The 23025-nt window shown below is 47.3% G+C and overlaps 1 pseudogene; it reads left to right on the top strand.

Moving 5' to 3' along the window:
* LOC129835114 (endonuclease V-like) overlaps positions 1–19867 on the top strand; it is a 28240-nt pseudogene extending 8373 nt beyond the window's left edge.
* The last annotated feature ends 3158 nt before the right edge of the window (positions 19868–23025 follow it).

Genomic DNA, 23025 nt, shown 5'->3' with positions numbered 1-23025 from the left:
TGACAACCAAAGCTTTAGTTTCTAGACTATAATTTTACAGATGTATGTTGAAAACGATTTTGGGAGATGCGATGGATCATTGGGGATCATTCAATATTCCCTTTATTTTGTTGTTCAGTGAAATCATCCCATGTGAACTGAAAATGGTTGTCTAGCAATGATCAACAATCAATTTAACAGAGCTTGACGAATTTTTTTGCTTCCACAAAGTATTGGGTGTGAATACTTAAGGAAATGAGATATTTCTGTATTTCATTTTAAATACATTTGCAAACATTTCTAATAACATGTTTTCGATTTGTCATTATGGGGTATTGTGTGTAGAGTGAGAGAAAAAAATGTATTTAATCTATTTTGAATTCAGGCTATAACAACAAAATGTGGAATAAGTTTAGGAGGATGAATACTTTCTGAAGGCACAGCCTTAGCTAGAACACAGGCATACATTTATGCCGTTGTTCTCTGTTGTCTGTTCCCTGTGTCCACTACCAGCTGCTGTATGAGGACAGTCAGATGGTGACCCTGACCGCCCCCTACATCTCAGGGTTCCTGGCCTTCAGGGAGACCCCCTATCTGCTGGAGGCCCTGCAGCGCCTGGAGACGACCCAGCTCTCCCTGCTACCTCAGCCTGCTACCTCTACCTCAGCCTGCTACCTCAGCCTGCTACCTCAGGTCAGGTTCTGGCCACTTTGGCATTGCAGATGATGCAGTTTAACTGACGTATTTACTGTTATACTCAGAGAACACTAATGTTTCAATTTAGTTTAAACTAAATCTCACTCTGACATGTCTCATACTGTCTAACTTCTGTTGAGACTAAAGGTTAGTACAGTTTCATTGATGTTATTGGTTTGCTGTGTCCAACTGTTTTAACTGTTCACCTCAGAGCGATGCATCTCTGTGTGTTAATGCCTTTCTTTTCAGCTGTCCAATACCCTCAATCTTCCTCTCCCACGATGTGTGTCCATAATTCAGCTCTGTACCATCCATACCTTCCCACTCTCCTGTGTTAGTCACGGCCCACACAAATCACTCACTCCCACACTCCCACCTCAAGTCGGGTCCCTATCCACACATGCACACACACACGCAAAACACCTCTCCTACACGAAACACGCACGCACACTCGCCGTCTTCTGCCTAACACATGCACACTGCCCTCGTGAATTTATCACTGACATTTACCCGTGGACACTGACAGACCAGTCCCTGCTGCTTTATGTTCAGCTCCTCAATTTATTTCGACATGGCTTATGATTCACAGCAGAAATATGCCTGTACATCCACTTTGGCACTGTAACACGTCAGTGAATGGGCGGTTGACGTAGTTCAATACATCCATCCAACAAAATCTCACTAAGTCTTGTGAAAACTCTTCTTTTGTTAGCCTGTAATGAAGAAAGAACTCATGCTTAGAAGCACAAGTGACAGCAGAGAGCTGCTTTGAGCCTTGCCCATCTCTCACCCGTCGTCTCTTTCTGTACTTGCCCATCTCTCACCCGTCGTCTCTTTCTGTACCTGCTCATCTCTCACCCGTCGTCTCTTTCTGTACTTGCCCATCTCTCACCCGTCGTCTCTTTCTGTACTTGCCCATCTCTCACCCGTCGTCTCTTTCTGTACTTGCCCATCTCTCACCCGTCGTCTCTTTCTGTACTTGCCCATCTCTCACCCGTCGTCTCTTTCTGTACTTGCCCATCTCTCACCCGTCGTCTCTTTCTGTACTTGCCCATCTCTCACCCGTCGTCTCTTTCTGTACTTGCCCATCTCTCACCCGTCATCTCTTTCTGTACTTGCCCATCTCTCACCCGTCGTCTCTTTCTGTACTTGCCCATCTCTCACCCGTCGTCTCTTTCTGTACTTGCCCATCTCTCACCCGTCGTCTCTTTCTGTACTTGCCCATCTCTCACCCGTCGTCTCTTTCTGTACTTGCCCATCTCTCACCCGTCGTCTCTTTCTGTACTTGCCCATCTCTCACCCGTCGTCTCTTTCTGTACTTGCCCATCTCTCACCCGTCGTCTCTTTCTGTACTTGCCCATCTCTCACCCGTCGTCTCTTTCTGTACTTGCCCATCTCTCACCCGTCGTCTCTTTCTGTACTTGCCCATCTCTCACCCGTCGTCTCTTTCTGTACTTGCCCATCTCTCACCCGTCGTCTCTTTCTGTACTTGCCCATCTCTCACCCGTCGCCTCTTTCTGTATCTGTCCCCAATATGTGGTCTTGGTGGATGGGAATGGTCTGTTCCACTACAGAGGTGAGTAGTGGAACAGACGGTCTCGGTCTCAGACTGAGACCGGATTCTCAAGCTACATACTGTCTTCTAATAGCATTGACTATTTACTACTAACAGTAGCCTGCTACGTACTGTCTACTAATAGCATTGACTATTTACTACTAACAGTAGCCTGCTACGTACTTGCATAACAATTCAGTCTTCAGCTGGTTGTGACGGTCATGTCTCTACTATACATATGGGGTTGTCTTTTTTCCAGAGTTTGGTCTGGCGTGTCACCTGGGAGTTCTGTCAGGGCTTCCCTGTATAGGTGTGGCGAAGAACCTCCTGCAGGTGCAGGGTGTGGAGAAGAACCTCCTGCAGGTGCGGGGTGTGGAGAAGAACCTCCTGCGGGTGCGGGGTGTGGAGAAGAACCTCCTGCAGGTGCGGGGTGTGGAGAAGAACCTCCTGCAGGTGCGGGGTGTGGAGAAGAACCTCCTGCAGGTGCAGGGTGTGGAGAAGAGCGAGAAACACTAGTCACAGGTGAGAGCTCCACCACTCACATTTCACACTGGTAGAGACCAAAATGCTGAACAGATAAACACATTTTTGCAGAGGGGTGGAATTGCATTGAATCAAAAGACTAGTTTCCAATGATTTAAGGGCGGAGTGTTCGCTAGTTATATTTCATTTGTTTTTTGTTTTTACAAAAACAACTGGTTCAGACATTCTGATGGATATAGCACTCAAATGAGATCTGACATTGGACTACTAAACTGTAGCTACAGTAGGTCTGCATTTGAGCAAATTTCTGACCTCCAATGTCAAGCTTTTCTTCTCCTCTTCTGAGGACCATACCATTCTGGGGACCATACCATTCTGGGGACCATACCATTCTGGGGACCATACCATACTCGTGGCATGGTCACTTTTCCTGTGGCTGTATCAAACAACATTTGAATGCAACAACAAAATAATTATTGGCCTACAGTTTTTTTTGTGTTAATTTAATCTTCATGAATCATTCATGTGGGCTCTTGTCTACCTTTGAGCTCTATTTGTCACACTTAGTCATACTGTAGCTGTGTTGAAATTGGAGTACAGAGAGCACAATGCATCATTATTCATCATTCTATTGTGATAAATGTTTTTAAGGTAGTGTGTTTTCTTGCCAGGATCTATTGTAATATTTTCTTTTGGGATGTTAGTTTCTCTCCCCAGTGTTTCTGTTGCTTGAACAGTATTATGCAAAAACAAAAAACCTGTTGGTGAAAACCGTAAACCAGCTCTTATTGAAGAGAATACTGGTGGGAGAAGTCTCCGGTAAATACACTGCTCAAAAAAATAAAGGGAACACTTAAACAACACAATGTAACTCCAAGTCAATCACACTTCTGTGAAATCAAACTGTCCACTTAGGAAGCAACACTGATTGACAATAAATTTCACATGCTGTTGTGCAAATGGAATAGACAAAAGGTGGAAATTATAGGCAATTAGCAAGACACCCCCCAAAACAGGAGTGATTCTGCAGGTGGTGACCACAGACCACTTCTCAGTTCCTATGCTTCCTGGCTGATGTTTTGGTCACTTTTGAATGCTGGCGGTGCTCTCACTCTAGTGGTAGCATGAGACGGAGTCTACAACCCACACAAGTGGCTCAGGTAGTGCAGTTCATCCAGAATGGCACATCAATGCGAACTGTGGCAAAAAGGTTTGCTGTGTCTGTCAGCGTAGTGTCCAGAGCATGCAGGCGCTACCAGGAGACAGGCCAGTACATCAGGAGACGTGGAGGAGGCCGTAGGAGGGCAACAACCCAGCAACAGGACCGCTACCTCCGCCTTAGTGCAAGGAGGTGCACTGCCAGAGCCCTGCAAAATGACCTCCAGCAGGCCACAAATGTGCATGTGTCAGCATATGGTCTCACAAGGGGTCTGAGGATCTCATCTCGGTACCTAATGGCAGTCAGGCTACCTCTGGCGAGCACATGGAGGGCTGTGCGGCCCCACAAAGAAATGCCACCCCACACCATGACTGACCCATAGCCAACCCGGTCATGCTGGAGGATGTTGCAGGCAGCAGAACGTTCTCCACGGCGTCTCCAGACTCTGTCACGTCTGTCACATGTGCTCATGTGCTCAGTGTGAACCTGCTTTCATCTGTGAAGAGCACAGGGCGCCAGTGGCGAATTTGCCAATCTTGGTGTTCTCTGGCAAATGCCAAACGTCCTGCACGGTGTTGGGCTGTAAGCACAACCCCCACCTGTGGACGTCGGGCCCTCATACCACCCTCGTGGAGTCTGTTTCTGACCGTTTGAGCAGACACATGCACATTTGTGGCCTGCTGGAGGTCATTTTGCAGGGCACTGGCAGTGCACCTCCTTGCACAAAGGCGGAGGTAGCGGTCCTGTTGCTGGGTTGTTGCCCTCCTACGGCCTCCTCCACGTCTCCTTATGTACTGGCCTGTCTCCTGGTAGCGCCTGCATGCTCTGGACACTACGCTGACAGACACAGCAAACCTTTTTGCCACAGTTCGCATTGATGTGCCATCCTGAATGAACTGCACTACCTGAGCCACTTGGGTGGGTTGTAGACTCCGTCTCATGCTACCACTAGAGTGAGAGCACCGCCAGCATTCAAAAGTGACCAAAACATCAGCCAGGAAGCATAGGAACTGAGAAGTGGTCTGTGGTCCCCACCTGCAGAATCACTCCTGTTTTGGGGGGTGTCTTGCTAATTGCCTATAATTTCCACCTTTTGTCTATTCCATTTGCACAACAGCATGTGCAATTTATTGTCAATCAGTGTTGCTTCCTAAGTGGACAGTTTGATTTCACAGAAGTGTGATTGACTTGGAGTTACATTGTGTTGTTTAAGTGTTCCCTCTATTTTTTTGAGCAGTGTATATATTTTTCAGCAATTTTGCAGCAATTTGTATTATGTAAATGTACCCTTTGTTTCGTTGTGGGAAATTCCAATCCAAAGTTACAAATCATTTAATTTGAAGGAAATGAATTGCATGCTTCAGGCTTGCAACAGAGCAGTACTATAGTGGGATGGTTTGGTGTCTGTAATGACGGATGGGAGGGGTGGTAGTAATGACAGAGGTAAGTGTTTCACTCTCTTCTGATGAAGGATTTTGAATGTGAGAGATGGAGACAAACAAACAGACAGACAGACAGACATGGCACTAACATGACTAATGTGACCACCATGCTAACAGATTTCCATAGCAAAAGGCCATGGGATTTAGCGCAGTACCCTGAACACACGCCACCAGCAATCAACTGCCAAAAGGCTCCACACCCTAAACTCAATTACCAGGCAATAACCGCAGCTCAAACGGTCCCCGCGACGCACATCTATGTTAGCACACCTCACTAATCTTACGTAACACTTTGTGAAAAACACTTGATGTCCCTCAGCTCTGCTTTAGCTTTAACGGCTGTTATGTGTAGACTCAGATTAGGTTTCCACTGTTTATGACCAGAGAAACAGGTAGCGACTCCCAAGTTAATTCGATCTCTCTCAGGTGACACTTGGCGTCTCACAGACGATAGCGATCTCGTTAGCCTCGCTAACCGAGCTACTGTAGCCGCGGTGTGGATTGCATTGGCTGAGATTTGAGCTAATGTCCAGTATCTGTCAGTAAGCTACTGTTAGCTGAAGCGTTGGCTCTTAGCTAGTCTTTCATTGAGGTATCAGGTAGCTTTTAGCCGTCCAGATACATTTCCCTCAGGCTTTTAGCTAGCGACGCTCCAGTTATTTTAAATGGAACATTAGAACACCTCTTGTCTTGACTTTGAGACTGGCGTCAGGGTCTGTTTTCAAACGATGACTCACTGCAGATTGTAGAATGATAGACGGGACCTCCCTGACTTCAATATTGCTTAGATACAAGCGTAGCGTTAAACTGCCATGTTTGTTCCTCCAACTGCTCTCACCTGAAATTAGATCAGGGGAATCTGTGTTCATACGTCCAGAGTGAAGGCGACGTCAAAGACACACGCAGACATCCAATGTGTCTCTGGGGTTTTGAGAGGTCCAAGTGTTTTTCCTAACAATGCGATGACGCCCAATAGGTTCACTGTTGGACAATCAATTCAAATCCAAGCAAAATGTCCATTGAAACAGCGCAATACAATTCACGTGAATTGTTCATGGGATTTCAACGTGAAGGCTTTTATAGAAGTTCCCTTAATCATGGAGCCTCTGTTGTCACGGTGACACATTTCTGTGTACCTGTTACCCCCCTGCGTCTTATTATGGGCTAAAGGTTTGTATGGACATGCCGCTGGTCTTCTCTCATTGTGTGTGTGCATGTGTACAATATGCGTGTTATGCGTCACTGCAACACATTCAGGTGTACAGGCCATCAATGGTTCTATTGTGTGCATTGCAGGGAGTGACTCACCGAGTCCTGTTGAATGAGATGAGCTCGATGGATAGAGTCTTCGTTCCGTTCACACGACAGCTGCTGCCCCTGCCTGCTGCTAGGTGGCTGAAATTCCTCTCTATGTCTCTCTTGTTCGCTTCTCTTTCTTCGGCTCCACTCTATATCCCAGCTCTCTCTCACTCCTTTCACTCCTTCTCTCTCTACAACTGCCGTCTCTCAATATTTCATCATTTTTTAACTTCTCCTAGTTCTCCCAGGCCCCTTCACGCACTCTTTCTCCCTCTTCCTCTTCCTCTCTGGTACTGAGTCAAACCACTGTGTTATTGATGGTTGGTTTGTCTCATGTCCTACTTCCCAGATAGACACACTAGTCTCCTAGATGCCACCAGATGGGCCCTGGGCCCTACCTGGCCCCTCACCTGGCGTGTCTTCTTGTCCTGTATTATAATTAGTTATAGTGAAATGGATAGGACATCAAAGCTTTCATTAGTTTAAAGCCAAGTCCTCATCTCCAACGAGACACCTGTTACAGCATCAGTCTTGGCAACAGGGATGAGGATGGTTCGTTTTGATCTGAATGAATCTCAAGCTGATTGCAGGATCTGAGAGCTCTCTCATCTAAACACTGCATCATCCAATATGTGAAATATCTGATTTTTACCTTTCAAGTTTCAAGTCGAGTGAAGACGGGATTGTGCGGTTTTTCACGGACCGATGACTCACGCCATCCTATGCACTTCAAATGAGATATATACTACATTACCAAAAGTATGTGGACACCTGCTTGTCGAACATCTCATTCCAAAATCAAGGGCATTAGTATGGAGTTGGTCTCCCCTTTGCTGCTCTAAAAGCCTCCACTCTTCTGCGTAGGCTTTCCACTAGATGTTGGAACATTGCCGCGGGAACTTACTTTCATTTAGCCACAAGAGTATTAGTGAGGTCGGGCACTAATGTTGGGCGATTAGGCCATGCTCGCAGTCTGCATTCCAATTCATCCCAAAGGTGTTTGATGGGGTTGAGGTCAGGGCTCTGTGCAGGCCGGTCAAGTTCTTCCACATCAATCTTAACAAACGATTGGACCTTGCTTTGTGTACGGGGGTATTGTCATGCTGAAACAGGAAAGGGCATTCCCCAATCTGTTGCCACAAAGTTGGAGGCACAGAGTTGTCTAGAATGTCATTGGACGCTGTAGCGTTAACATTTCCCTTCACTGGAACTAAGACGCCTGAACCATAAAAAACAGCCCCAGACCATTATTCATCCTCCACCAAACTTTCCTGCCAGATGGGGAAGCGTGATTCATCACTCCAGAGAACGCATTTCCACTGCTCCAGAGTCCAATGGCGGCGAGCTTTCACCACTCCAGCCAACGCTTGGCATTGCACAAGGTGATCTTAGGCTAGTGTGTGGCTGCTTGGCCATGGAAACCCATTTCCTGACAAAGTTATTGTGCTTGTTGCTTCCAGAGGCAGTTTGGAACTCGGTAGTGAGTGTTGCAACCAAGGACAGATGATTTTTACACACTTCATTACTCGGCGGTCCCGTTCTGTGAGCTTGTGTGGCCTACCACTTCGCGGCTGAGCCGTTGGTGCTCCTAGACGTTTCCACTTCACAATAACAGCACTTACAGTTGACCGGGGCAGCTCTAGCAAGGCAGAAATTTGACAGACTGACTTATTGGAAAGGGGGCATCCTATGACAGTGCCGTGTTGAAGTCAGTGAGCTCTTCAGTAATGCCATTCTAATCTATGGAGATTGCATGGCTGTGTGCTCGATTTTATACACTGTGTGGCTGAAATAGCCGAATTCACTCATTTTAAGGGGTGTCCACATACTAAACTCAGCAAAAAAAGAAACCTCTCACTGTCAACTGCGTTTATTTTCAGCAAACTTAACATGTGTAAATATTTGTATGAACATAACAAGATTCAACAACTGATACATAAACTGAACAAGTTCCACAGACATGTGACTAAGATAAATTGAATAATGTGTCCCTGAACAAAGGGGGGGGGGTCAAAATCAAAAGTAACAGTCAGTATCTGGTGTGGCCACCAGCTGCATTAAGTACTGCAGTGCATCTCCTCCTCATGGACTGCACCAGATTTGCCAGTTCTTACTGTGAGATGTTACCACACTCTTCCACCAAGGCACCTGTAAGTTCCCGGACATTTCTGAGGGGAATGGCCTTAGCCCTGACCCTCCGATCCAACAGGTCCCAGACGTGCTCGAGATCCGGGCTCGTCGCTGGCCATGGCAGAACACTGACATTCCTGTCTTGCAGGAAATCACTCACAGAACGAGCAGTATGGCTGGTGGCATTGTCATGCTGGAGGGTCATGTCAGGATGAGCCTGCAGGAAGGGTACCACGTGAGGGAGTAGGATGTCTTCCCTGTAACTCACAGCATTGAGATTGCCTGCAATGACAACAAGCTCAGTCTGATGATGCTGTGACACACCGCCCCAGACCATGACGGACCCTCCACCTCCAAATCGATCCCGCTCAGAGTACAGTCCTCGGTGTAACGCTCATTCCTTCGACGATAAACGCGAATCCGACCATCACCCCTGGTGAGACAAAACCGCGACTCGTCAGTGTAGAGCACTTTTTGCCAGCCCTGTCTGGTCCAGCGACGGTGGATTTGTGCCCATAGGCGACGTTGTTGCCGGTAATGTCTGGTGAGGACCTACCTTACAACAGGCCTACAAGCCCTCAGTCCAGCCTCTCTCAGCCTATTGCGGACAGTCTGAGCAATGATGGAGGGATTGTGCGTTCCTGGTGTTACTCAGGTAGTTGTTGTTGCCATCCTGTACCTGTCCCGCAGGTGTGATGTTCGGATGTACCGATCCTGTGCAGGTGTTGTTTTTTGTTGTTTTTTTACCTTTATTTATCCAGGTTTTTCTCATTGAGATAACATCTCTTTTCCAAGAGAGACCTGGTCCAATAGCAGCAGGGGGAACAACGTTTCAGACAAAACAACTTACATACACTAACACAACGTTAAACAAAACTATAAACACACATACAGTACAACAAAAACATTTAACGTTAAAAACACGAAAGTCTTGACAAAAAAAAGCTGGCCTAAGGACAATTACACTCTTCTATGATATATATTCATCGATCAAGGGTTTTAAACTCCATCAACGAAACTAGATCATCAAATTTTTTAATATTCAGGAGAGAATTCCAGGACAACGGAGCTAAGTAACTAAAACTGTTTCTACCATGTCCTGTTCTAATTTTTGGTACTGTTAGAAGCAAATGGGACAGTAATTTATATTTATTTACCGACCTGACTAAAAAAGAACAGAGATAAAATGGCAGTTTACCCAATATGGCCTTTGTTACGTTCCCCAGTTTCTGTGTTGTATTTGAGTGTGTGTGTGTGTGTGTGTTTGTTTGAGGAGATAGATTCCTGAAAACTGTTCTCTCTTTCCTTCTGAACAGAACACTGGCTTTTATATCTTCAGGTGGCAATGGTGATTAGAGTCAGCTGCTTCTTGACGAGGGGGCGGGGTCAGCTCTCCAATCATCAATTAGCCTGGGGTCGACCAATCAGCTGCTTGGGGAGTTTTCAGGAATCTATCTCCTGAAACACACACACTCAAATACAACACAGAAACTGGGGAACGTAACAGCCTTATAAATCAGTTTATACCACTGTTTAAGCCTACGCAAGGTCAATGATGACCAGCCAACAGCGCTGTAGAGATCACAATGATGTTAGACCTGAGGGCTGCATGATACACGGAATCAAGTGCTCTCAGGGTAGTGGTTGAGGCCTGCATATAACCATCCGCCATTATACAGTGTGTACAATTTGATCTTTTTTTGGTACACGTGGTCTGCCACTGCAAGGACAATCAGCTGTCCGTCCTGTCTCCCTGTAGCGCTGTCTTAGGCGTCTCACAGTACAGACATTGCAATTTATTGCCCTGGCCACATCTGCAGTCCTCATGCCTCCTTGCAGCATGTCTAAGGCACGTTCACGCAGATGAGCAGGGACCCTGGGCATCTTCCTTTTGGTGTTTTTCAGAGTCAGTAGAATGGCCTCTTTAGTGTCCTAAGTTTTCATAACTGTGATCTTAATTGCTTACCGTCTGTAAGCTGTTAGTGTCTTAACGACCGTTCCACAGGTGCATATTCATTAATTGTTTATGGTTCATTGAACAAGCATGGGAAACAGTGTTTAAACCCTTCACAATGAAGATCTGTGAAGTCATTTGGATTTTTACGAATTATCTTTGAAAGATAGGGTCGTGAAAAAGAGACATTTCTTTTTTTGCTGAGTTTATACATAGTATATTACCAGGAAGGGAACAAGACAGCTACTAGTATGTTGCCTTGTGAGAAAGACAGGAACATGGCTGACGGGGCTGTGAAGAACATGTCAGGGCCTCATCCTCCCCTCGAAGAAAAGAGAGACCGAGGAGATGGGAGAGAGAAAGACTTCGCTATTGCAAGACAAATACACCCGCGCACAGACAGAGAGAAAGTCAGACGGACGGACAGTAGTAGTGTGGATGAAGGATGGTCTGACTCCACTCCTCCTCCTCAGATTGCTTCATTGCAGAATGGAGGAGACAGCTTCCCTCTGACTACCGACTCGGGAAAAGTGCTGGGGAGGGTTAGACTCACACACATGTTCACCGTTTGCACACAAACACGTAATCAGTAGTTCCAAGCATACAGTCTCTCCTCTGTCTGTTTCTCCTCTCTCTCGCTCCATCCCTTTTCGTCCTCGTTCTTTCTAGGCCAAGCGTAGTCCTGACAGCAGTACCAAACCAGTGTGTGTTTCAGTGGGCCACAAGATCAGCCTGGACACGGACCTGCGCCTCACACACTCCTGCTACCGTGTCCCAGAGCCTATCAGACAGGAACACACACACACACACACACACACACACACACACACACACACACACACACACACACACACACACACACACACACACACACAGAGTCAAACACATACACATTCTCACACATACACATGCACACACGCATACCAAAATATAGCCACCAGATTAGAAGTCTGCCTGATCAATGAAAGCCAACTGTGATGAACCCTGTTAAATGTCAAATGGCTGGGAGGAACAGAGCAAATCAATACGGTTTGCTGGACACGGGACACCATGTGAAGTTAACCTGTCTGTCTATGCTTCTCTCATAGAGAGGGATAGAGGCCGCACTTGCCACAAAGCCTGTTGTAGCATGGGCAGCACCATTGAAGTTCATAATGGCAAAAACAGGGTGGGCTGGCTCTCTTTCTAACTTTATGCTCATCTCCACCTGCAGTCTGTTAGTGTTATTTTGCATTCCTGCCACTAGACTGTGCTGTTCCCTTAGAGAAATGTGTGGTGGCATAACTCATCTGCCTTACACACTGTGCTGCTGTCAAAACCAGCCCTGCACTGCACCCAGTGCTCTCACACACACACATGCACATAAACATGCTCACTCACTCACTTTCTCTTTCTTTCCCTCTCTCTATCTCTCGTTCGCTCTCTCGCTCTCTCTACCCTCTCTGTCTTTCACTGTCATTTTTCTCCACTGCAGTCGGCACACACACACACACACACACACACACACACACACACCCCACACACACACACCACACACACCATTTCATACCTCTATTCTCAGTATATTGCCAGGAGAGCTGCAGCAGTAGTGTATCCTTGGCTAACTCATATCCTCCTGTGTGTGTGTGTTCATTTCATCAGTGAGTGTGCTAATGTGTTTAGTGGGTGCTGGGGGTTCGTCCAATTAGATTGAACCTGGACATCGCTGAGAGCAAGGGGACTGGCAGAGAGATAACCGCTCTGTTCTTTCTCTCTTCGTACCTCTCTCTCCCTCTCTTCAACTCTCTCCCTCTCTTCAACTCTCTCCCTCTCTTCAACTCTCTCCCTCTCTTCAACTCTCTCTCTCTCTTCAACTCTCTCCCTCTCTTCAACTCTCTCTCTCTCTTCAACTCTCTCCCTCTCTTCAACTCTCTCCCTCTCTTCAACTCTCTCCCTCTCTTCAACTCTCTCCCTCTCTTCGTATCTTTCTCTCCCTCTCTTCGTATCTTTCTCTCCCTCTCTTTGTATCTTTCTCTCCCTCTCTTCGTATCTTTCTCTCCCTCTCTTCAACTCTCTCCCTCTCTTCAACTCTCTCCCTCTCTTCAACTCTCTCCCTCTCTTCAACTCTCTCCCTCTCTTCAACTCTCTCCCTCTCTTCGTACCTCTCTCTCCCTCTCTTCGTACCTCTCTCTCCCTCTCTTCGTACCTCTCTCTCCCTCTCTTCGTACCTCTCTCTCCCTCTCTTCGTACCTCTCTCTCCCTCTCTTCGTACCTCTCTCTCCCTCTCTTCGTACCTCTCTCTCCCTCTCTTCGTACCTCTCTCTCCCTCTCTTCGTACCTCTCTCTCCCTCTCTTCGTACCTCTCTCCCTCTCTTCGTATCTTTCTCTCACTCTCTTCAACTCTCTCCCCCTCTTCAACTCTCTCCCTCGTCTCTCATTCCCCACTTTATTTGGTTCATCTCACTTATCTGTCTATCTCGTTCTCTCTCTACACCTCTCTCTGCCTCTCTCTACACCTCTCTCTGCCTCTCTCTACACCTATCTCTCTGCCTCTCTCTCTACACCTCTCTCTCTGCCTCTCTCTCTACACCTCTCTCTGCCTCTCTCTCTACACCTCTCCCTGCCTCTCTCTCTACACCTCTCCCTGCCTCTCTCTACACCTCTCTCTCTGCCTCTCTCTCTCTACACCTCTCTCTGCCTCTCTCTCTACACCTCTCTCTGCCTCTCTCTCTACACCTCTCCCTGCCTCTCTCTCTACACCTCTCTCTGCCTCTCTCTCTACACCTCTCTCTGCCTCTCTCTCTACACCTCTCTCTGGCTCTCTCTCTACACCTCTCTCTGGCTCTCTCTCTACACCTCTCTCTGGCTCTCTCTCTACACCTCTCTCTGCCTCTCTCTCTACACCTCTCTCTACCTCTCTCTCTACACCTCTCTCTGCCTCTCTCTCTTCACCTCTCTCTCTCTACATCTCGCTCTGTCTCCAGACGGTCATCAACGTTGACTCTTGATAAGCTGTACTGCTGCCAGCCAGCACTCAAACACGTGTACACACACACACACACACACACTGATGATAGCTCAGAGCCAGCAGCGACAGGTTGCCAAGTTTTCTTGTGCTGTGGAAACAACAATATGCTCCTGCTCCTCAGCGTTTAATTGCAGTTTACTGTTGGGACCCAAACACAGGAGCAGGTGGCGGGGGTTTGCCAAATAAGGGCACAGGCATCGTTTATGCATTCAGGAAGAGGGACAAATTGGAGCGTGTACGTTAATGAGGTGTTTGGGGCACCGGAAGTAGGGATTTGGGTTGACAGGTTGGGTTAAGGAGCTGGGTACGTAGACTGTTCATGTGAGATTGGTTGGGGATCATACTGTAGCAAAATCATTTTAACTAGGTTTCAGTGGCACCTGTTCAGAATGTAAACTTAAACCCCTTGCCTCTTTTTCCATTCCTCCTCTCCTCTCCTATCTTTTCTTCCACTTCCCTTCTTTCATCTTCTCCCCTCTTCTCCTCTTTTCTTTCCTCTCCTCTACTCTCCTGCCTTCCTCTCTCCCCTCCCCCTCCTCACTGTACCTGTTAAAGCCGAGAGAAAGAAAAGCCCCTCCGTCTGTCTGATCTCTACAGTTAAGAGAGCGCGAGAGAGAGATGAAAGAGAGAGGTGACATCATGGTTGGAGTCTGCAGTGAGGAGTTGATGGTGCAGCGGGCTGAAGGCAGAGGCAAGGCACTGCAGCAGAGTCTGTGTGCACCGTGCGTTGAGTGCGGAGGAACGCACGCTGTTACACGGACGTGACGAAGCTCTCCGTCTCACCCACTCACGCTCGCACACACTTTGAAACTCTCCTAGACTCACCGTGCAAATACACTCATTGATGTCAATGTGATGCACAGCCACTTGCTCATACACTCAGCCACTCACGCATATTCGTCTCAGTCGCTGAGGAAGCAGGAGACGGCGTAGCCCATTGCAGACCTTCACCCTTTTCCATGAGTTAACACTCTTAGAGCCCTGAGAGGAAGATCGACAAGTCTGTGTCAATAACACACACACACACACACACACACACACTCCCTTCTTCCTAGTCTTTCCTAATGAGGCCACAAACAAAGCTAATGGACAGTAGTAGTCCTTTCACCTAATGATGGAGGCCAGGCAGGCCGTATAGTGCTTAACGCCGTACCATTCACACTCCCAGTGGACCCTGTGTGTGTGTCTCTCTCTCGCTCTCTCTCTCGCGCTATCTCTCGCTCTCGCTCGCTCTCTCAGGCCATATCCGCTTGTCTGGTAATTATCTCCGCACAGCAGAAATCCATACTAAGTGACAGGAAGACACGAAGTGTTAATGGACAACAAGGAACTAATGCTAAAGACATAACACTACTCTACTCTCTTTCCTTTAGGGAGGAAGGAGGGCTCACCAGGGAAGTTGATTGGCGCTGTCCCTGAGCTGCAGTAGTCTTGTGGCACTGACCATTGCCAATCAGTTAGGACTAGTAGTAGTAATCAATTCAATTTAGTTAAGCTTTACTGTACCCAAAGGGGTGAATTGTTGCCAAGGCAAAGCACACCGATGTGTCCAGTGTCACACAAAGTCCTGCAGACAGGGTCACGACGTTAAAAGGGTAGACCTGGTGAAAAACGCCTCAAACAATCAATGCCTTGCTGCTCTAGTGAGGTAGTCGTTCTATTCAACAGCAGATATGTACCGAAAAGGCAATATTTTTTATGGAAATTTTGCCTCGGCAGTGTAAATGTCATGATTCCGGTAGGAGTTCACAACTACAGTAGGAGCTCCACTCTGGGTGGCCGAACAGGAGCTCCACTCTGGGTGGCCGAACAGGAGCTCCACTCTGGGTGGCCGAACAGGAGCTCCACTCTGAGTGGCCGAACAGGAGCTCCACTCTGGGTGGCCGAACAGGAGCTCCACTCTGGGTGGCCGAACAGGAGCTCCACTCTGAGTGGCCGAACAGGAGCTCCACTCTGAGTGGCCGAACAGGAGCTCCACTCTGGGTGGCCGAACAGGAGCTCCACTCTGGGTGGCCGAACAGGAGCTCCACTCTGGGTGGCCGAACAGGAGCTCCACTCTGGGTGGCCGAACAGGAGCTCCACTCTGGGTGGCCGAACAGAAGCTCCACTGGGTGGCCGAACAGGAGCTCCACTCTGGGTGGCCGAACAGGAGCTCCACTCTGAGTGGTCGTTCTAGTTCTACCATAACTCTATGCCTATATCTGCTCTGCTCATCACACCTGCCCTGTAACAGTGTGTTTCCCGCGGCCCTGAGAGCCCCGAGCTGAGATACTCATCCATTACTCTGCTCTGCATCTGAATCAACAGGAAATGCTAAATCAGCGTTGCTTCTCCCCAGGTTGTTGCCGTAACAAATGGAATTTCAATGTGAGCGATTGTTGAAGGTAGCGTTAGCGGTGGGCCGTGGTTGGTCTTTGTAGACCGAGGTAAAGGGATGCTGATGGTAGTTTTGTGTGCAGGTGTCCCCGCTGAGACTCTGGCCTCTGTGTTTGTTTAAAGGGAAGGCTCTAATCTGTGTTGTGTGTGTCTCTCTCTTCCTACTGCAGCAGCTACACACACAGTTTGCTTACAGAAACTCATGCCTATTGTGTCTCTCACTCTCTTTGTTAATGTGTGTGTGTCTGTGTGGGAGCGCATGCCTGTCACATTTCTCAGCATATATCTGTCTCTCTCCCTTTCTCTCTCTCTCTTTCTCTCCCCCCTCCAATCTATTGCTGTCCTTCCCTCACCCCCTCTCTCCCCTCTCCTTTGAATAATTCAACCCCACAGAGCTTTGTGTTTCTGTCTGTTGACACATTAACAACACCCACCCACCAAAACAAACCCAAACACATTCAGTCTACCGCAGACCTGGGTTCAAACCCAAACACGTTCAGTCTGCTGCAGACCTGGGTTCAAACCCAAACACGTTCAGTCTGCTGCAGACCTGGGTTCAAACCCAAACACATTCAGTCTACTGCAGACCTGGGTTCAAACCCAGACACATTCAGTCTACCGCAGACCTGGGTTCAAACCCAAACACGTTCAGTCTGCTGCAGACCTGGGTTCAAACCCAAACACGTTCAGTCTGCTGCAGACCTGGGTTCAAACCCAAACACATTCAGTCTACTGCAGACCTGGGTTCAAACCCAAACACATTCAGTCTACTGCAGACCTGGGTTCAAACCCAAACACATTCAGTCTACTGCAGACCAGGGTTCAAACCCAAACACGTTCAGTCTACTGCAGACCTGGGTTCAAACCCAAACACGTTCAGTCTACTGCACACCTGGGTTCAAACCCAAACACGTTCAGTCTACTGCAGACCTGGGTTCAAACCCAAACACATTCAGTCTACTGCAGACCAGGGTTCAAACCCAAACACGTTCAGTCTACTGCAGACCTGGGTTCAAACCCAAACACATTCAGTCTACTGCAGACAAGGGTTCAAACCCAAACACATTCAGTCTACTGCAGACCAGGGTTCAAACCCAGACACATTCAGTCTACTGCAGACCTGGGTTCAAACCCAAACACATTCAGTCTACTGCAGACCAGGGTTCAAACCCAAACACATTCAGTCTACTGCAGACCAGGGTTCAAACCCAAACACGTTCAGTCTACTGCAGACCTGGGTTCAAACCCAAACACGTTCAGTCTACTGCAGACCTGGGTTCAAACACGCCTGCCTGGAGTGTCAGATGGGCGAGAATAATTTTCTTGGACTATTCTATTGGTCCATTGATCCAGGCAAGCTCAATCAAGCTCAGCTTTGAAATGATTTCAAATAGTATTTGAACCCAACTCCTGTATCCAGTACATTTGATCTCCTCGATGGAAACAAATGACAGTGCAGACGCAGAAAACACACAATGCAGGAGAGAGGCTAGACACTAACTATGAGGAATTACACCGGCAGAGTCATCACACTAACTTCTGTCCTCTTCCTGCTGTGTTATCGTGGATGGGGATTGAGTGCGACAAATGCATCTCACTTTAAGGTGGTTAGTGTGTTTAGTGCATGCCATGTGTTCTACTGGAGCGGGTGGTCAGGGTGTACGGTAAGATTTCTTGACAAAGGCTCGGAGATGTGACTCAACACTTGACTATTTACTTGAGTGCATCATGCCCAATGATGTGTGTCCAGCTACGGTCTTACCAGGGATTTGAACTAGCCTACACGCCACACAACTTGCGTTTTACCCCTGAGAAAATATCACCCGTTATTAATATTTTGTCATGTGTGAAATATTGCCCGAAATAGTTCATATTCATAATATAGCAGAAAAAAAGAAGTTGCTTTGAACGATTTCCTTCCGCAGGTGTGCTTTCTTTCTGAGGGCGGGGGCGATACTACTGCAGCATTAAACGGTCCTGCTTGTTGAAGCCCTCAGGTTTTCTAAATGTTAATATATTTCTGTTTGACATTTTCAGCTCGAACCAGAAACCCAGTCCCACTGGAGGAGTAAAGAGAGGGAGAGGGATGGCGGGAGTGAGGAAGAGTCTAGCCAGACAAACTGCTGTGGGGGGAAGCAATATCCGTGCCTCAGGCCAGTGGAACGAGGCCAGGGCGCAGAGTTCGAGAGGAGAGTGTGCGTGCATGCATGCCACGTGTGTGTGCGTAAACATGTCTGCATGCATGCGAGTGTGCATGTGTGAGTGTGTGTACATGTTTGTGTGAGATGGTGCCAATGCCAAGGTCCACAGTTGAGCCGTCCTGTGCCCAGTGTAAGAGCTCTACGGGTGACAACGGGAGACTGGGGGACAAAGCTTCAATCAGATCCCTTCCTTTCTGTTGCCACGACCTTTTCTACCTTCCACCTCTCCCTCTGTCAACCACACGCCAATGCATCATCCACATCTCCATTCTCTCCCACTCCCATCCAAAGCAGTGACAAATCAGCCGAGTGTTGTCTCTGTGCTTCGCTGAGTGTGTCACGGTCTTGGAAATGAGCGGACCAAGGCGCAGCGTGAGTATAGTTCCACATATTTATTGAAGTGAAAACTAACAAAACAAAATAATAAAACTTACAAAGACCGCGAGGACGTAGTGCCCAAACACACTAACAAACAATCAATATCCCACAAAACACAGGTGGGGAAATAGCTACCTAAATATGATCCCCAATCAGAGGCAACGATAAACAGCACCAACATAGAAATAGATATACTAGATAACCCCCCAGTCACACAATCAAGGGCTCTCTATGGTCAGGGCGTGACAGAGTGCTATGGGAAGTTATGATAATGAGGAAGTTGGAACCCACCTGTTATTTCTGCGTGCCCCGCGCCACACCAACAGCTACTGGAGCAGACTCCAGATGTATCAAAGTTTAACACTGGTCTTTTATGATGTTTTTGTGATGTGAAGTTTTTTGGGGTATTTTAAGATCTGTTTGAGTGCGTGTTCACCACGGTTGTTTCTTTTGTGTGTCTGTGCACAGTGTCTGTCTATGTGCCAGCGTATGTGTACACATGTTTTCATGCGGGTTCTGGGTAATTCAGGGGCTACAGCTGCAAATGGAGTGACTCAGGTCCTTGCTGATTGATAGAGAGAGAAGAAAAAATCCCCAGTGGAATTCACACTCTGACTGTTCTCATTAAGGTAACTGACACTGGGGTTTACCAAGGCCACACATTCATTACCAAACACATTCTAAACCCCCTTTCATTCTAAATCCTCATACCCACCTTATACCATCCATGACTTAAAGCACAACCGCACACGCACAAACAAATCTCACACACACACACACACAATCCACGACTCTTACTGAGTCACGTAGCAAGAACAAAGGCAGGTCGGAAATCAAATAAACAGTGCTAGATGAGTTTTTAAAGCAATTGGATGGATGAATGGTTAGCATTGTCATGTCGAGATGAAGCACGCAGCGGATCTTTGTTGTTGATTTGTTTTAGGCTGCTTTCTTCTAATCCTGTGCGGGGGAGGACAGGGGATTCTAAGTTGAAGTGTGGTGTCATAACTCAAACATTCGCCGGGATATTGCAGAATACACAGGTGTGCGGTTTCATGACAGTGGGAAGACGAAGAGGCCTAATCGGTGTTGTTGACGGCAGCAGAAGTTAAAACCCCTCTGCTATCGTTTTGGGATTGCAGGCGGACATGCGCTCCAGAGAGTACCTGCGTGTCCACTTCCCAACTGCTGCAGACACCTGGGCATAGAGGAGATTGGGTAGGTGTTTCAGCAGACACACACACAGAGGTAAAGCACTCATTGCAGGCATTTGCTGTGGCTTACAAATAATAACACTTTTGCAGTCCCCAATGCTGTGGAGGGAGATAAAACACAGTCCCATTTCAAACAGATATATTGCTGGTATTGATGTGACTCTTTTTCTCTGTCTGTCTCTCTGTCTCTCTGTCTCTCTGTCTCTCTGTCTCTCTGTCTCTCTGTGTCTCTGTGTCTCTGTGTCTCTGTGTGTCTCTGTGCACTCTTTGGATCTGTGCCAGGCTGCCAGCCCAGTGCTGAGCCCTTAATGTCCTTACAGAGGGTATACCAGGCACTAGTGTTATCCCAGGACAGCCTTTCTGCAGGGGGAGGGGTGGGAGGTGAGCCAGTGGGACCACCTGGGGTTGAGCTCTGAAAGAGGGAGGAATTGAGAGAGGGAGGGAAGATAAGGGGGTGTGTGGCGGTTTGTGCCGTTCAAGATTAGGGAGAGGATGTAGGTGCACAGGTTCGTGAGACAAATTGGAGTAATCAATGTGGCAGACAGTGACTTGTTTAATACCACCGTGCACACTCTTGACTGCATCTACCTGATCTGGGGTGTAATCATTAGTCCAAACAGTTTGCTTAAACAAGTTTCTTTTGGACAAATGTAGGTAGGTCCCTCCCCGTTTCATTCCGTTTGCGTTCATTTAAGAAACATTTTGCAACAGAATCTGCGGGAAAAGTACACCCTGATCACCCACACACACAGTTCGCTTTCATAGCAGCCACATACAGCATCATCACTTTGCTCGTTGTATAATTCCTTCTCACATCTACACGCTCTCCTCCTCTCACCTTTTCCCTTCGCTTGTGGACTTCAGTGCACAACACAACAGCTGTCTGTGACCAGGTGCAAAAACCTCTCCAAGCCAAACCTTCATACCGCTAACCGATAGACAGCCTACACCATTGTCACTTTATTAACAAACTAGACCTAACGCGTTAATAAACTCACAATGCAATCCATGTGTACAATCACGCAGTACAGTGTATGTACAGCATGCAGTTACACCGGCGAACCCCGGTGGCAATAAATAATCAAAACCGAAAGCTTACCTTGACTTGGAAGTGTTGCATTGTTGGATAGCCTTAGCCAGCTAGCTAACATAAATAGCATTCCTCTGTTTGAGTCAGTTGGTTGAGTAAGCTAGCTGCATTAGCTAACTAAGTGAAAGGTGAACTAAGAAGAAAGAAAATACAATTAAACATAGCTAGCTCTGTCTCTGCTGCTTCTCCTTAATTTTTGAACAAGATAATTTGTTCGCAACTGTTTAACTATTGTCATTCTCTCTCTTTGAGTCAACTACTCACCACATTTTATGCACTGCAGTGATAGCTAGCTGTAGCTTATGCTTTCAGTACTAGATTAATTCTATGATACTTTGATTGGATGGAGAAGATATTAGTTAGTACTGCAAGAGCTCTGATAGGTTGGAGGATGTCCTCCGGAAGTTGTCATAATTACTTTGTAAGTCTGGGTTGAGAACCATGAGCCTCCAAGGTTTTGTATTGAAGTCAATGTACCCAGAGGAGGAAGGAAACTAGCTGTCCTCCGACTATGGTTCTAACCTACAGAGTGCTGTTGAGGCTACTTTAGACCTTCATTGCATAACAGTATGTTTTAATCAGTTATTTGGGGATGTGAATATATTTAGTGTAGTTTTATCTGAAAAGTATAATGTTTTTTTGAATGTTTCACTATTTTTATGAAATTCACTGAGTAGGATGATCCTCCCCTCTGAGGAGCCACTGGTGTGAGGTGAGAGCTCCTCGGATGGAGAGGGGGAAGAAAGGACGGAAGGCTAAGGCAGTCTTAGATCCAGAGATCATCCTCCCAGACAACAGCCAGTGCCCCATCATCCCCTCCTTTTAGTGAGTCATCAAAGCTCCAGCGCTTCAAGAGTCATGTGGGATGCAAAGGATGTTCGCATGCCCAGTTACAGTACCGGCACGCGCACACATACAGACACACATAGAGACGTGCACGTGTAGCGGACACTTGCACACTCTTGCTTAGTCACACACATACATACACACACACACATACACAGAGAGATGCATGCATCCACTGGACACACACAACCTAACACCAATTTGAAATGCAGCCCGTATTCTGACATTCCAAAGTTATCCCCCTTTGAACTCCCCCATGGCGGGAGCGATGCTCTCTCTCTCACCCGTCGTCCTCTTTTGATCATTCTTTCAACAAAGGGAAAAGAGACGGGAAGGTTTTTGCCAAGTGAGCAAAGCTGCCCTTCTCTGAATCTCCAGGCTTTATCTCCCTTCCCCTTTAAAACCTCCCCTCACTCCCTTCCACTTAAAAACCTCTGTGGATCAGCTATTGCAGGGCAGATATTTTCCGTCCTCTGTACTACTGTAGTGGGACTTTCCCCGGCCCAGAGGTCGAGCACGGAACCTCTGGTTCTGGCACTGTTCTGATGAGGGCTGGAGTGTGCTCAACCCCTCTAACTGTACAGTATGCTACTGTCTCCGACATGGTGGGTGACCAGAAAATGGGGAGGATTTGGTGCGTCACGGATCAGTAGTGGTTTCTAGCAGTGGCAATATGGTTAGGGGTTCGGTCTTCCTGTTGCTTTATTCATCAGGCCTCTGTCTTAAGTTTATCCCATGCCATTTCTCTACTAACAGGGATGGTGGGTAATCTTACTCTGCGAGGGCCAGTATAAGTGCAGGCTTTTAAATACTTGGTACGATTGCCTAACCCTGCACTGTAGCCTTCTTATAGAGTTTAGTCAGAGAAGCATTGTGCTCTATCTCAATAGGATCTCCAGGTTTAGATTAAAGTAATTCAAGAAAATTGATACTTCTACGATTGCACTCCACGGGTTTCTTGTGGTGGTTAGGCAGAGAATCGTCATGCTCCCTTCCCATAACTGGTCTCCCTTGAAGTCCACAGTCTCTATCTCAATGGAATCCCATTACAGAAAATGTGCTCCTCTGTTGGATACCCAGAGCCTATCATCCCCTGGACCACTGGGTAGAGCTGTAGTACCCATTCCTCTGTTAGATACTCTGAGCCTATCACCCCCTGGACCACTGGGTAGAGCTGTAGTACCCATTCCTCTGTTAGATACTCTGAGCCTATCAT

This window comes from Salvelinus fontinalis, chromosome 3, assembly GCF_029448725.1.
Source record: "Salvelinus fontinalis isolate EN_2023a chromosome 3, ASM2944872v1, whole genome shotgun sequence".
In the NCBI taxonomy this organism is placed as follows: Eukaryota; Metazoa; Chordata; class Actinopteri; order Salmoniformes; family Salmonidae; genus Salvelinus; species Salvelinus fontinalis.
Note: the sequence above shows the minus strand (reverse complement) of the source record. Positions and strands in the feature narration are given on the sequence as shown.